This window comes from Cryptomeria japonica, chromosome 3, assembly GCF_030272615.1.
Source record: "Cryptomeria japonica chromosome 3, Sugi_1.0, whole genome shotgun sequence".
Classification (NCBI taxonomy): Eukaryota; Viridiplantae; Streptophyta; class Pinopsida; order Cupressales; family Cupressaceae; genus Cryptomeria; species Cryptomeria japonica.
This window is the reverse complement of record NC_081407.1, coordinates 583,705,334-583,722,133: the sequence shown is the minus strand read 5'-3', so window position 1 is coordinate 583,722,133 and position 16,800 is coordinate 583,705,334.

The window sequence follows — 16,800 nt, the reverse complement described above, 5'->3', positions numbered from 1 at the left end:
GAGAGCAGACAAATTGACCAGGAGAGCTAACACATAGATTGAGAAAGATGACCTAGGTACCCAAAACACCGATGAATGGACGAAGAACACTGTGCAATGAACCAAAAATGCTATTCTATGTACCATAAATGCCACCCTACAAACCAGGAATGCCATTGTGCATACCAAGAGAGCTAAACTGCTCCAGAAAGCCCAAAAAGGTCAATTTTAGTGTTGTAAAGTCCTAGTATGGATTGTGTGAGTTCCCATAGGCATGTGAAGTCTATGTTGAGTAATTTTGATTGGTTCATGATGTTCTATTATGTTTCATGATGTATTTTTTTCTCCGGTAAGTGGGATTATGCCCTACCATTGAGGATTTTTCATATGCAAAAGTTGCTCCAGCAAGAGGTTGTTGCCTTGTTGTTTGAGGATTGCTTCTATGACTCTAGTGGGATGTTTTGTACCTCATTGTTGAGGATTTAAAATATTGTATGTTATGCTTATGTTCCATGTTCTTTCTTTGGTACTATTCCTATGAGGCATTGGTGAAGGCCCTATGCTTGTAATGGTTCATATGTATGCTCTATGTGCAGTATGTGCTCAGTTATGTTATGTGTTCTTGAAGGCCTTCTTGTGAAAATTATTTCATGTATTTTGATATCATTCTATATGCTACCCAATGGCTTGGAATATGATTGGGGGAGTGGGATTCCTTGTGATGATCAGGGTCATGTGAGTTAGGTTGCTTGGCACCTAGACCGCCAGGGCACAATGGGAGTTTTCCTTTTTATAATTCAGTGATAACATTTAATAATTGATTGGGTTGGGTTTCACCTAATAAGATAATTCTATTTGGTTGGGCCATATAAGATGGAAATTCAATCTCCCTTGTACTCACATAGGTTGAGATGGCTCCACATGTCTATTAAGGGATTGTTTTCACCCTTATTTTGTGAGGGTAGCATGTATGACTATTAGGAGTATGGATTTCTCTTCTTTGTGAGGATAGCATACATGTCTACTATGGGTGCATATTTACCTTCTTTGTGAGGCTAGCACGTAGGAGTGTGACTAGTAAGGATGGTCATATTTCCTTCTATATGCAGACAACATGTGATGACATTCCATTCCTACATGTGAACATATCCATATGCCATGATTTACTGTAGGCCTCTGAAAGAGTTTATTGTTGATTTCAGCCTTGTGTTTTCATGTTACTATTGTTGGGTTGAGTTCATTATGTATCTAATGGTCATTAGGTGTCAACCTAGGTCTTGAGCGAGTGTTGGAACCCCATGTCATCTCTGAGCATGGGGGTGGTTCCTATTTGGTTCCACATGGTCCGATGGTTTGATGCCTTCTCTCATTGGTATGTTTTTCATTGGATTATGTGTGCATGGACTTGGATTTCTATTATCTCTTCATGTGCATGTATATTGGAACATAATCTATGTAATTATGATTGTTATCATATGGTATGCAACTCAAAAGGATGTAACTGTAAAGGAAGCCATGTAACTAATATCTTGGAATATGTGTAATGAGACTTGTAGAAGATTGATTTACAAATCAGATATAGAAGATAAGGTTATTGTAAATGGATATTCATGATGAATGTAATTTCCAACTAGTAGGAATTAAATGATTGCAATGATTCTGTATATCTTGTGGATGGTAGTAAATATAATAATAATCATGTATGCCTTGATTTGAAGGATGTTAATCATTGGTGTTAGTTACTCTTGGGATGTGCAAATGAATGAGTAGTCATGGATTTGTATGGATTCAATGATTATGTATTGTGTGTTTGAGTTATGGAGCTGATTTCTATCAATTAGGGTTAATACTGTATCATGATGATTTGCTAAATATGGATACAAAATATGTGCTCTTGTGATTTGTAATATCATGTAATATGATGTTGAAAGATCATGACCTTGGAATTTATTAAGATAATGTTATGCCATGTGATCTATATTCTGGAAGTGTTCATTAGAAATGGGTTTGAGTTAGACTACTTATGTGTGAATCTTGGTGGTATCATGTGTTCAGAAGGGTTATTACTTGCTGTTATGATTTGTGTATGAGAATGTGATTAATAGTCTTGATTTGATGATATGTATCTTTAATAAATGATCTAGTTCCACTCATAGAGTTGGATATGTGGTCTCATTGCAAGTTATATGGTCCTTGTAAGATTTTGAATGAGAAGCATTGATGATCTTAGAGATTGAAGTAAAATGGAAATTGTAATAGTATGTTGTTGACATTTCATATGGTATGTGTTAAGAGATTTTATTATGTATGGATTAGATGGAAAGATATAGGTATCTTAGGTGGCATCATGCACCTATAATAGTTAAGCATTGATGTTATACTTCATGGACATGTATATGTTAGTAATCCTATTGTTAAGCATTATGAATCTTATATTATGATCTAGTACTATCTTATGGAGGGATATGTGTTTGGATTCATAATGTATAGAATGGATGTGTAATGATGGGGGATTAGGAACGTTTAAATTGGTACTCTAAAATGAACTTAGTCTATAGGATGTTACTCTTAAAAGTAGTGACATTGAGGTACCCTAGGGGAAAAGATGATATGATGTATTATTCCGCTTGTGTAATTGTGTTATGATGTTCTATGCTTTGTTGTAATTAGCAAAAGATGTAATTTCTAATGATGCATTTAGTAGATGATATATTTGATATGCATTAGATGGATGTTATAAATGTATATGTTGTTTATTATATGAGATTTAAATTTTTTTTTATCTCTATTAGTTGTTAGATTAGGTGTATTTCTCTACGGTATTTTGGTGGGTATTACAATTATCATTATCTTTCTTTGAGCTAGGAAATGTTTGAATTAAGAAGATTTATTTATTGATGGATCCTTAAATGAGAAAGATTAGGTATATTATTTGTAATTGTGTTTAAGGAAATATTTTAATTTGTCTATGTATAGGAATTTTTAGATTAATGTGTGTATGTTTTCAATCTAACTTTTGCAACTTCCAGGAGTAAGTCGAGCCCAAGGGGGGTGGGATGTAGTGCCCCTCCTCAATTTGTCTTTCCTTGTTGTTCATCGATAGACTATATTGACATAGCTTAGATTATTTTGTGATGCTATGATTGGGTTTTTATGGATTTAATTATGATTTGGATGTTTCATTATTGATGATAGGCATAATATATTTGCACTTGATAGTATGATTTTATGAAGATGATGATTGACTCTTATTTGATGATCTATATGTACTCATTTGATATGCATGGTTAATATTGGTTTATGGTGATTTGATGATATTTTATGATGTACTAACCTTATGTCCTAATTGTATTGGATATGATGTTGATAGTGCTTGATTTTTGTGCCTATCTTCCAAGTGTATTTGTGATAGAGATGATGGCATATCATTGATTGCAAGATTTATATGATGTTGCAATACTCTTCACTTGCCTGTTTATTTATGTTAAATGTTATTGCATATGTTGTTGTATATGTATTGGAGGTGACAGGTTTGCAGGTACTAGACATTGACTCCACATAGCTCCACAAGTCTGAGTGTGTCTTTATCCCAATGGCAAGTTGATCAGAAATGACATGAAAAACCACTTTATACTCTACATTTAAGTTGATCACCCTGGTCAGTTTAGTGTCTTGGTGCGAGTTGTTTCATAGCGTTAAGTGGTGTTAGGATAACCAGTGAACAATTGAGAAGGGGGGATGAATCAGTTGTTAACAGATTATATCAACCAAACCACTTAGTAACCTTTAACCAGATCACATGAACATTAAGTACCGGAATAGCAAAAATAGATACCGATAAACAATACAACTTAACAATAAAACAAATAATCAACATAATGCAACCATACCATATAACACCATGATTTGTACGTGGGAAACCCAGAAAGGGAAAAACCACAGTGGGAAGCCTACCCATAGTCAAATGACACTTCTATAGAAAGTATGTGATACAATGAAGGGCCTGCACATGCAAGAAGGCACACTGCCTAGAGCATACTGCTCATTAAAAAAGAGTCTCACTGACTACAAAGAGGTTATAACCACCTCAAGATAAATGGACAACAATCCAGAATAATGAACTGCCAGAGATAGCATCTACCATCCGGATTATAGTCCCGGTTAAGCTCAATACTAGATGCAGCTAGGCACAACCAGTCATTTAAATTTTTAAATTTTCTACACTATAGCCGGGACTATATATTTAATTTTAACTTTTTCCTTGATCCTCCTTCTATGCTCTGCAACATGGCACCCCCTGATTGGCTTCGGGGTCCCTGTCCTGCCACCTTAGCACGACCTGGACTCACCACCGAAATGAAGCTCTTCTTTGTCACTAGATTGTGATGGATATGCTAATGATTGGTTTCTCATCACGACCTAGTGACCACCATTGGATCATCTTCGAATCTGCTCGCTCGTGAGGTCTCTAGTCTTTTGGGTGTTAGCATTTTATGCTAGCGAGCTGGAGTTTGGGTTTAAATTGTGAGGTATCAAATTGGTCTTTGCCGCTCACCCTTTCTGTCAGGCCTGCCTTGTTGCCTAGTCATGATGGATATTCTAACGAGCAGTTTCCCATCACGACCTAGCAACCACCATTGGATCACAACGATCACCATCCGATCACCTCCAACCTGCTCGACCTTTACCTTGCCTTAGTCGCTCTCCTGCTGGGTCCCACCACTTGGTTGCCATGTCATGAGGGTATTCATTTTGGGCACTTCATAACCACAGTATAATGACAGTCATTGATAGTCCAAGAATTTTACTCCACCGTTGATCTTCCTCAGATCTATCATTGGATCTTCTCGATTTGCATGACCCTTAGCCTCTTCTCGCCATCCTGTCGCAAAATTTGGGTTTCTTCAAGATGCGTACATGTGCAGGGTCCACCAATGCTGAGCCTTCACTTTCCAAAAGCCCTTAACCTTTTGACACTATATATATATATATATATATATATATATATATATATATATATATATATATATATATATATATATATATGCAGCTTTGTATTTAAATACAGAACATTTCTTCCCCACTACAAATGTGGGATAAATATTTATGCCTGGCGACATTTACTTGGAAGTTTCTCTGGCCTTTTAAAACCCTCATCACTACATGCAGGGGAAGAATGCTAGCAAGGGCCACAAAGATTTGGATTTACACCTGACAATCATATTTTCTTGGAAGTTTTTTAAATACCTTCACCTTTCACAAGCACGTGAGGAGAATGCCGCCAAGGGGTGCATGGAACTGGCTTTATTTTTCATGCCCTCAAACCAAGTGATTTAGGTTGATTCAACAAGTGCCATTTGAAAGTGAAGAGCAAAATTTTAAAATGGGCCTCTCAAACTAACAAAATTTTATAGGTCCCAACACAACATTTGCTTCATCCATAAGACTTGAATGCAATTAGTTGCTGCTACAACAAATTCAACTTCTGCAGTAGATAAATAAATGCATGACTGGTTTTTGTTGATCCATGAAATCAATTTCTTTCCAAGAAAGATAGCTCCACTAGAATTACTCTTCCTATCATCAGTGTCTCCTTCTCAATCTTAATCAGTATATGCACATAAAATGAAATCATCATCTCTAGAATACCATAAGCCATATTTTGTTGTTCCTTGCAAATACCAGAATATCCTCTTTACTGCACATTCATGGTTTTCTATAGGATTACTTTGATATATTGAAACAATACTTACTACATTCATAATATCTGGTCTAGTCTAAGTTAGATATAACAAGCCACCAATCATAGACTTAAACATTGTCAGATTTACTGGTGTAGATGTATCCTTGATAGATAATTTTTCACTTGTCACCATAGGAGTACTTACCAGTTTGGAATTATCCATACCAAACTTCTTCAAAAATTCCCTTAGATACTTAGTTTGATAGATAAAAATGCCTTTGTCAGTTTGATTAATCTGCAAACCTAAGAAAAATATCATCTCACCAATCAAGGACATTTCAAATTCATTCTTCATATTATTAGAAAATTCCGTGCACAATTTATCTTCTGCTCCAAAAATGATATCATCAACAAATACTTCAATAATCAGAATATCATCATCACTGATCTTATAATATAAATTACTATCAACATTGCCTTTATTAAAACCAAGCTTCAAAAGATATTTATCCAACCTTGCATACCAAGCTCTAGGAGCTTGTTTCAATCCATATAAGGATTTCTTGAATCTGCAAACTATATCTTTATCATCTGTCAGTGAAAATTCATCAGGATGTTTAATGTATACTTCTTCCTCAAGTTCACCATTCAAAAATGCACATTTAACATCCATTTGATAAACCTTATAGTTTTTATAAGCTGCATAGGCAAGAAATAGTCTAACAGCTTCAATTCTAGATATAGGTGCAAATGTCTCACCATAATCAATTCCTTCTATTTGAGAATATCTTTTACAAACCAATCTAGCCTTGTTTCTTACAACATGACTATCCTCATTTAGTTTATTCCTAAAAACCCATTTAGTTCCAACAACATTACTATTTTTAGGCCGAGGAACTAAAGCCCAGTCTCATTCTTCTCTATCTAATCTAATTCATCTTCCATAGCCTTTAACCAATGTTTATCTTTACAAGCTTCAATAATAGATGTCAGTTAAATTTGAGAAATAAGACATACCTCTTCATTTGCTAGTCTTCTTCTTCTCATAACTCCCTTGTTCCTATCTCCAATGATTTGATCTTTAGAATGATTTAATCTTACATACCTTGGTATCTTCTAAACTTTAGGTTCACTACTTTGATCATCAGTCACAGTTGAATTTTCTGATTGTACTAATGTAACTGTCTCAGTTTCCTATATTGGTTGAGGCATTGTCAATTCAGTAATGATCATTTCCACTATCGGTTCCCTGTCATATGATATAGATTGATTTATGTATTTGTCATCCACTTTCACATTATCTCTCTCCATAATTTTCTGCAATCTTTTATTATAACATCTATATGCTTTGCTTTGAATTGAATAACTAACAAATATCCATTCATCACATCTAGGATCAAACTTCCCAATTGAATCATCCCTTTTGATATAGCATTTACTTCCAAAAATTCTTAAGTATTTAACAGTAGGTGTATGTCCAAACCATAATTCATAAGGGGTCTTACAGGTTTCACCTTTGATGTGAACTCTGTTGAATGTGTAGACTATTGTACTCACTACTTCTCTCTAGTAGATGTCAAGCAATTTGGCTTCCATCATCATAGTGTTGGTATTATGGATGACTTCATCATGTGTTGCATTGGTTTTGTCATTGATGTCAGCACTTATCTTCTTGGAGGTCTACATTGTTGATTTGGCACTATGGTTATATTAGTTTATTGTTGAACCGACATATTGTGTTCACCGGTATGGTTAGTGGCTTATGCACAGTCACCAGTATATGTTCGGTATATGTTCACCAGCAGGTTATATGGTTCACTGAAAATGATGATAACTTGGAGATCATTTGGTTATGTCAAAGAGATGGACTGGAAGTTTGGATTTGGTGTTTTTTCTTATTGTTCTAATCAGGTTGACAGATTTACCTTTATCGGCAAATAGGTCTAGGTTATGGACCGGTACATGATATCTATTCCAGATCAACACAACACATTATGGAGATGGTTTATTGATTGGTAAATGTATTGAGCCAACATGTTGTATCACATCAAGACTTATTTGTAATTGATTTTAATTGTAATATCTTTAGTGAGCTGACCTATACATTTGGTCTTAGGTTTTGTATATATGATTGTATGATCTTATTGAAGATCGAGATATAGGATCATGATGAGTGTGTGCGAATATTGAAGAGCGAAAATAAGTAGATCCTTGTGCAAATCACACAGACATTATTTGAAGGTTGAAGGAAAGGTTATGAAGGTGTTTGGCACTCATGTTCAGAGCTTAAACTGGTACTGAATCCAACATTGCAAATGCTATCTTGACTAGTACATTATCATTGGATTCAACCATCCAATTGTTGTCAGTGTGACTCCTATTTTGTGATTGAGCAGTGAGCTCTAGGCAGTTGGCCTTTCTGCATGTGCAAACCCCATTTGTATACACTTACTATCTACAGTAGTATCATCTGATTGTGGATAAGGTTTCCCACTATGGTTTTCCCCTTAGCAGGTTTCCATGTCAAAATATATGTGTCATGTGTTGTGGATGTTGTTTCTCTTTCTATTTTATGCATTAAGTTATACCGGTATTACTATAACTGTTAATCTATTTTACCGACACTTAATTTTGGTTTACCGACACTAATTTTAAGTTGGAATAATCCATTTGGATCATAATTTATTGACAACTGGTTCACAACTAATTCACCCCCACTCTAAGTTGTCCTTCCCGATTCCTAACAATTGGTATCAGAGCTAAGTTCTCTTTTTGCAGAAGCCCAACAACTTGAGGAGATCCTATGGAAACAAATATTTTTAGGAAGGACAATCTGAAACTTGATGGAACGAACTATGGTATATGGAATATCAGATTGGAAACACATCTGACTACATTGGAAGAGATATATGAGATGTTACAAAGAATGACTATGTTGGTCCTACTCTGAATCAACCGCATCCACCAACATTGGCTAGGGACTTGGACAATGATTGCAAAGCAAGAGAAACACATCTAAGCGCATTATCAGATCAGCAAATCATGGGATTATCATACTGATCTACTGCTAAAGATATTTGGGAAAAGATGGAAACACTAAATGAAGGAGATACCACTGTCAAAATTGCAAAACTAGAATGTTGTCGGGTCAGGTAATTTAAAAAATGGAAGAAGATGAAAGAATTTCTGCATTTATAGAAAGAGTTAATGAAATTGTTTTAGGAATACAATGTTGTGGAGGATCCTTAAGTGAAGATGAAATTGTGTCTAAAGTTTTAAGAGCATTGCCACCGGCTTACAAAATGAAAGTGACTGCTATTAATGAGTTGAGAACAATGCCTAATACTTTAGTTTCTAGAGATACCTTGGTTGGAAAACTTTCAGCATTTGAGCTTGAAGAGTTTGGTCATGTTGCTACTGTAAAGACCGAGTTAGTTTTCAAAGAATCATCATCATCATTAGCATCATCATTCTCTGACAAAACTGATTGGAAAGCACTTAATGTAAAAGAATTTGAAGATATGAGGAGAGAAAATGAAGAACTTGAAGAACTTGAAGCACTATTTGCAAGGAAGATGCCTAAAGGTCCAGCAAGAAGTAAGTATGAAGGTAAAGCACCTTTCAAATGTTTTAATTCCAATAAATTTGGTGATATAGCTTCTATATGTCCTGATAGACATGCAAGACTAAGGGAGGAAGAAAAAAGATCATATAAGCCTAACCCTGAATATCAGAGATACAGATTTAAGAAAACTAGAGATAATTCATGTTACTATGCAGATGAAGGTGTTACAGATGATTCAGATGAAGATCCAATAGATACCGGATGGGCTTTTGTTGCAATAAAAGAATATCAACTGACACCTATTGTCAAACTGGTAGAGAAGGCACTGGTAACAAAAATTGAAGAAAAGGATGAATTGATAATAGATAATGGATGCTCGCATCATATGACTATGATAAAAGAAAATTCTTATCTTTTCAGGAAATTCATGGAGGTCTAGTAAGGTTTGGAGATGATAAAGCTTGTTTAATCAAAGGAAGAGGTACTATATCTTTGGATGGTAAGCACAATACTGACAAGGTTTCTGATGTAGAAGGTTTAAAGCATAATCTTTTAAGTATTGGTCCATTAGTGGAGAAAAGATTTCAGTTACAATTCAAGAATGGGAAATGCAAAATCATAAACAAAACTAGATTGGAGATTGCAACCGGTAATTAGACTAAAGGTAATATCTTTCACTTGAATACCAGTGATAAGACATGTTTGATTGCACACATTGATGAAAGTTGGTTATGGCATAAAAGACTTTGTCATGTGAATTTTGATTGCATTGTAAAAATAAGTTCAACTAAGGTAGTATGGGATTTACCTAAGATTGTGAAACCTCATAATCCGGTATGTAAGGAATGTCAAATAGGAAAGAAAGTTAGAACAACATTTAAGAGCATTACCAAGAAATCCAATAATATTCTTGATTTAATTCATACTAATTTATGTGGTCCAACAAGAACAAAAAGTCTACAAGGAGATAGATACTTTACGCTAATAATTGATGATTATTCTAGAATGTGTTGGTTAACTTTTCTGAGAGAAAAATTAGAAGCTTTTAGAAGATTCAAGATATACAAGGAAATGGTAGAGAATAAAACTGACAAGAACATCAAATGTTTGAGATCAGATCAAGGAGGAGAAGTTACATCTAGAGAATTTAATTCATTCTATGAAGTGAATGGAATCAAAAGACAACTATCAGCACCCCGGACACCCCAGCAGAATGGAATTGTGGAAAGGAAGAACAAAACTATTCTGGATGCAACAAGAACTATGTTAATGGAAGAAAATCTACCTCATGTGTACTGGAGAGAAGCAGTGAATACAATAGTTTATACTTTCAATAGAGTTCACATTAAAAGTGAAACCGGTAAGACCCCTTATGAACTATGGTTTGGCCATATTCCTACTCTTAAGTATTTCAGAATATTTGGAAGCAAATGTTATTATATTAGAAGAGATGAGTATATTGGCAAATTTGATCCTAGGAGTGATGAAGGAATATTTCTTGGTTATTCATCTAAAAGAAAGGCATATAGATGTTATAATAAAAGGTTATAGAAAATCATTGAGAGTACTAATGTGAAGATAGATGAACATTTTAAAGGAGATTCAAGATCTGTAGAACTAATAGTTTAAATGATTATAAATGAACTGACACAGATTGCACCGATACAGAGTGAAGATCCAGTCACACGAACATCATCAGAAAACTCAACTATGATTGAAGAATAATAGCCTGTGAATGTAAATCAGAATAAACCCAGGTATGTAAGATTGAATCATTCAGAGAATCAGATAATTGGAAATAAGAATCAAGGTGTTATGACTAGAGGAAGATTGGCAATTGAAGAGGTATGTTTAATTTCTCAAGTTGAACCAACATCTGTTATTGAAGCATGTTAGGATGAACATTGGATAAAAGAAATGGAAGATGAATTAGAACAAATTGAAAAGAACAATACTTGGACATTGGTTCATTGGCCTAAAGACAAAAATGTAATTGGAACCAAATGGGTGTATAGAAATAAACTTAATGAGAATGGTGAAGTAACTAGGAACAAAGCAAGATTAGTTTGTAAAGGTTATTCACAAAAAGAAGGAATAGATTATAATGAAACCTTTGCACTAGTAGCCAAAATTGAGGTAGTTAGACTATTTATTGCATTTGCAGCTTATAAGAACTATAAAGTTTATCAAATGGATGTAAAATGTGCATTTTTTAATGGAGATCTTGAGGAGGAAGTTTACATTGAATAGCCTCATGGATTTTCATTGATAAATAATACAGATATGGTTTGCAGATTAAGGAAAGCTTTATGTGGATTAAAGAAAGCTCCCACAACTTGGTATGCTAGATTGGATAAATATCTTTTGAAGATTGGTTACACAAAAGGTAATGCTGACAACAATTTGTTTTACAAAGTTACCAATGATGATATTTTGGTTATTGAAGTATTTGTGGATGATATCATTTTTGGAGGTGAAGATGGATTATGTAAGGACTTTGCTAACCAGATGCAAAAAGAATTTGAAATGCCTATGATTGGAGAGATAAAAAAAATTCTAGGTTTGCAGATTTTACAAACAGATAAAGGTATATTCATATGTCAAACAAGTACTTGAAGGAACTCTTGAAGAAATTTGGTATGGAAAATTCCAAACCAGTAAGTACTCCAATGACTACAACTGATAAATTGATATTGAAGGATGATTCAACTGATAGTTCTGATACTTAATATAAGTATAGATCTAATAGCCAATAAGATGAGAGGGGGGGGGTGAATAATACAAACTTAATCTTCCATAAAAACATCAAATTCAACCTCGGTAACATATATATTTGTAATATAACCAAAACTGTCAAACATGCAAACTCAAAAGCATATAAACATCATAAACCTCATAACACCAGATTTAACGTGGAAACCCAAATAGGGAAAAAACCACTGTGGGATTTCGGACCCACTAAGAAATATACTCTTCTAGAGTATGCTCAGTTAAAAGCAAATCTTGTTAAAGATTACAAACACATTGCTACATGTGACCCAGTTAAGGGATTTCCCTCAGATCTGTTAGGATCTTCACCTTGTTAGAAGTGAACTTGTTAAAGAATTTCAAACACTCAATCAGAATGTCACCTTGCTAGAGGGTTTTACAAATAAGACTGTTAAGTCCACTTAGTTAGGACATTTTCTATCACTTTCACAAAATAACAGTAATAAAACTCTATCTGCAACTTCACATCTAAAATGCTAAAGCAGATTCCTATTTGTTCAATACAATCTAGACATAGAACTAATCTTGTCTATCTGTTGGGCTTCTATACTCTATTATTCAAACAAGTCTTCAAGCTTCTATGCTCGGTAATCACTATGTAGCATCCCTGTGCATACACTTGCCCGCATACATTGTTTATCAATAGTTTCCTATTTATAAGCAATTAGGTAACCGCTTAATCTCCTTGATCACATTTCCTATGATCAATCATAGCCATCAAATCTTCAATCTTGTCTAGTTTCAATGCATCTTTTGATCTAAAAATGTTTTACCCTGCCTTGGAACTTGCATACATTTCTTGGAACTTGTGCCAGGGTATTACGGTTCAATCTGCGCTATAGATCTTCATGCTGACTTTCCATTTCCTTAGATTCATTAACAAACTTCATCCACAGCTCACCAATCATTTAATCAGTTCCAGCTCATCAGCTTCCTTCATTAAATAATGCATGCAAACATTTAATGCATTCTATTATAGCTCAGTTACAACTCGGTAGCAACTCGATTATAACTCAGTGAATACTAAACTTTACTTGGTAGACATTCCGCCTTCATTAACTGATAGCGATAACCTTAGGGTTTACTGACTAGGTTCCTTAGGGTTTACCAACTAGGTTCTTTGCCTGGTAACATAGTATAATATTAACCTTTACAATTTACAACATATGTGTGATGTTAAAACAATCTAAACATCATGATCTCATCATTGTCTAACTCGGTAGTAGTTGCCCATTAAATACCTTATTCATCCCCTTATTCATCATATTCTTTCCTATGTCTTTTATCGACATCTTTATATTCTTTAAATCATACTTCTCAAGATATGGCAACATCATACTAAATTAGAAAATCAATTTCTTGACATCAATGAAAAAATAATAATATTAAGACAGTAAACATCTTTAATCAGTTATATCCATAATCATCAACAACCTTCTCAATATTCTTATGAAATGCCAACAATCTTTCATTATCCATTATAATGCAATATTGCCAACAATCTCCCCTTTTGGCATTGATGGCAAAACCAATTGATTTGACCTTTAAAAGATTCGGATAGCTGTGATTCTGAAATGTTGAAATTCTCTCCCCCATACATTAGACTTCTCCTCTTTCTTCAGTCTTCTTTCCAATCTTTAGTTAGTCTTCTCCTCTAATATTAGTCTTCTCCCCCTTTGACAACAATGCCAAAAAGTAAAGAACTAAAACATAATTTCTTTCTATGTGAAGTGATATCCTGCTGTTGTGTATCAACTGAGTCTTGGTTAGAGCATTTTGTCTTTAATTCCTGTTCCCTATATAATGTCCTGTAATAATTCCTATACACCTTTAGAAAACATCCTAAAGTGTGTAATGCAGCATCAACTCCTAAAAGATATTCAATAGAGTCATCGGATTGATGCTTTCACCGAACTCGGTCAGTGAGTAGAAGATAGGGGTAGGACCCCTAACTTACTTCTAAGATATTCAAAAGTGTCCCTTGGTAGTGGCTTGGTGAAGATATCTGCTATTTGTTCCTTTGTACTAACATACTCCAATACCACTTTCTTCTCTTGAGCTTCTTCTCTAAGATAATGATATTTGATAGAGATGTGCTTTGTCTTAGAGTGCATAATGGGGTTTTTTGAAATATTAATGGTACTAGTATTGTCATAGAATATAGTTATTGACTCGGTAACTTTCTCATTTATACCTTCCAATAGTTGTTTGATCCATGCAATGTTGGTACAATTTAGTGCTACAAAAATGTATTCAGCTTGTGCTGTTGACTATGAAACACATCCTTGTTTCTTGCTAAGCCAACTCACTAGTCTTTCTCCTAAAAAGAAAGCTCCTCCACTTGTGCTTTTTTTGTCATCAATGTTGCCTGCCCAATCAGCATTAGTATAAACTTTTAAATAAAAATCTTTTCCTTTCTAATATACTAAGCCATAATCCTCAGTGCCTTTCAAGTATCTAAAAATTCTTTTGATTGTTGTCATGTGTGTTTCCTTAGGATCTTCAGAGAATCTTGCAACTATACCTACTACATGTGCTATGTCTGGTCTACTATGAACAACATATTGTAGCTTTCCAATCATGGATCGGTAAAGTGTCTCATCAACAGATGCAGATTCATCATTCTTTGATAATTTACAGTTGGTAGTCATAGGAGTACTTACTGGTTTTGAATTTTCCATTCCAAATTTCTTCAAGATTTCCTTTATGTACTTGGATTGAGTAATGAAAATCTCATTTTTCATTTGCAGTATCTATAAACCTATAAAATACTTTATCTCACCGATTAATGACATCTCAAATTCTTTGCTCATTTCATTTCCAAAGTTCTTGCATAAAGAGTCATTTCCACAAAATATAATATCATCAACAAATATGGTTGAGATCAGTATTCCATTTTCATCATTCTTCATGTATATGTTGCTATTCTCACTTGTCCTTATAAATCCAATCTTAATCAAATAAGAGTGCAATCTTTCATACCATGCTCTAGGTGCTTGTTTCAAACCATATAAAGCTTTGTTCAATTTACATACCTGATCTTTATTATTGTCTTCAACAAATCTTTTAGGTTGTTCAATAAAAACTTCTTCTAATATTCCATTTAGAAATGCAGATTTGACATCCATTTGGTATACCTTGAATTTTTTGAAAGCAGCATAGGCCAACAATGTTCTTACTCCTTCAAGTCTAGCAACAGGTGCAAAAGTTTCACCATAATCAATTCCTTCTTCTTGAGCATAACCTTTGCAAACTAGTATTTCTTTGTTTCGAATGACTTCTCCTTTTTCATTTAGCTTGTTTCTAAAAATCCACTTTGTACCGCTTACATTTTTGTCCTTTGGTCTTGGAATTAGTGTCCATGTGTCATTCTTCTTGATTTGATCAATCTCTTCTGTCATAGCATTTATCCAATCTTCACTATTAAATGCCTCTTTCACTATTCTCCGTTCAAATTCAGATATCAAACATGTGTTCTGTCTCAGTTTGTTCCTTGTCATCACTAGATCATCCTTATCTCCTATAATCTGACTTCGTGCATGATGTCTTCTGACATACTTGGCTAATATAGGCCCGGTAGGCTCTGTATGATCTTCTTCATCACTCGGTAACTAGATATTCTCATGATTTTCTTCAACAGTCTTCTCAGTAAGACTTCTCAATTGAACATAGACAAATTCATCATAGTCTTCTAGTTCCTTGGAATTTCCTTCATCATTTCTTTCTTTCTTCAATTGAACTCGGTTCAAGGTGTAGACTGTTGTGCTTATTGCTTCTCTCCAAAATGTTTGTGGCACCTTCTTTTCAATCATCAGTGTTCTAGCACAATCCACAATAGATCTGTTTCTTCTCTCAGCTATTCCATTCTGATGTGGAGTTCTCAGTGCAGAGACTTGTCTTTTAATACCATGATCATTGTAGAATAAGTTGAACTCATTAGATGTGAACTCTCCTCCTCTATCTGATCTAAGACATTTTAGTTGTCTTCTTGTTTCATTTTAAACTCTTGCCTTGTACCATTTAAACATTTGAAAAGCTTCTGATTTTTCTTTTAAAAACATTACTGACATCATCCTTGAATAGTCATCCACAAATAATATGAAATATTTATCACCATAATAACTTTGAACTTTCATAGGACCACAAAGATTAGTGTGCACTAGATCTAAAATTCCCTTAAAAGTGTAAGACTTACTTGTAAAGATTGACCTTGTCATCTTACCCATCTGGCATCCTCGACACATAGCATTCTCAGGTTTTTCAAGACTCGGTAGACCTCTTACTCGGTGCTTCTTGCTTATTTTGATCAGATTATCAAAATTGACATGACAAAACCTTTTATTCCATAACTAGGTATCATCTATCTTTTCATACAAACACTTGTTACGAGTTGAGTCAAGGTGAAATGTGTTACCTTTTGTTTGTGTCCTGGTAGCAGCTAACTTTCCATTCTTGTCATGAACTTTGACAATTCCTTTCTGAAATTCTATTCGGTAACCTATGTTGTTTAGCTGTGCTACACTCAACAAATTGTATTTCAAACCTTCAACCCAATAAACATTATTGCATCTTGCATTGTCAAGAAGTGTTATAGATCCTTTACCTTTTACCAGACATGGTGCATCATTACCAGATCTAACATAGCCTCCATCATAATATTCTAATATAACAAACTTGTGTTTATCTCCTGTCATATGATGTGAGCATCCACTATCTATAATCCAAGAATCATTAGTGTTTACGTGAGATATTAGGGATTTTTCTTCATACCTTTCTTCAATTGATCCATCTTTGATAGCCACAT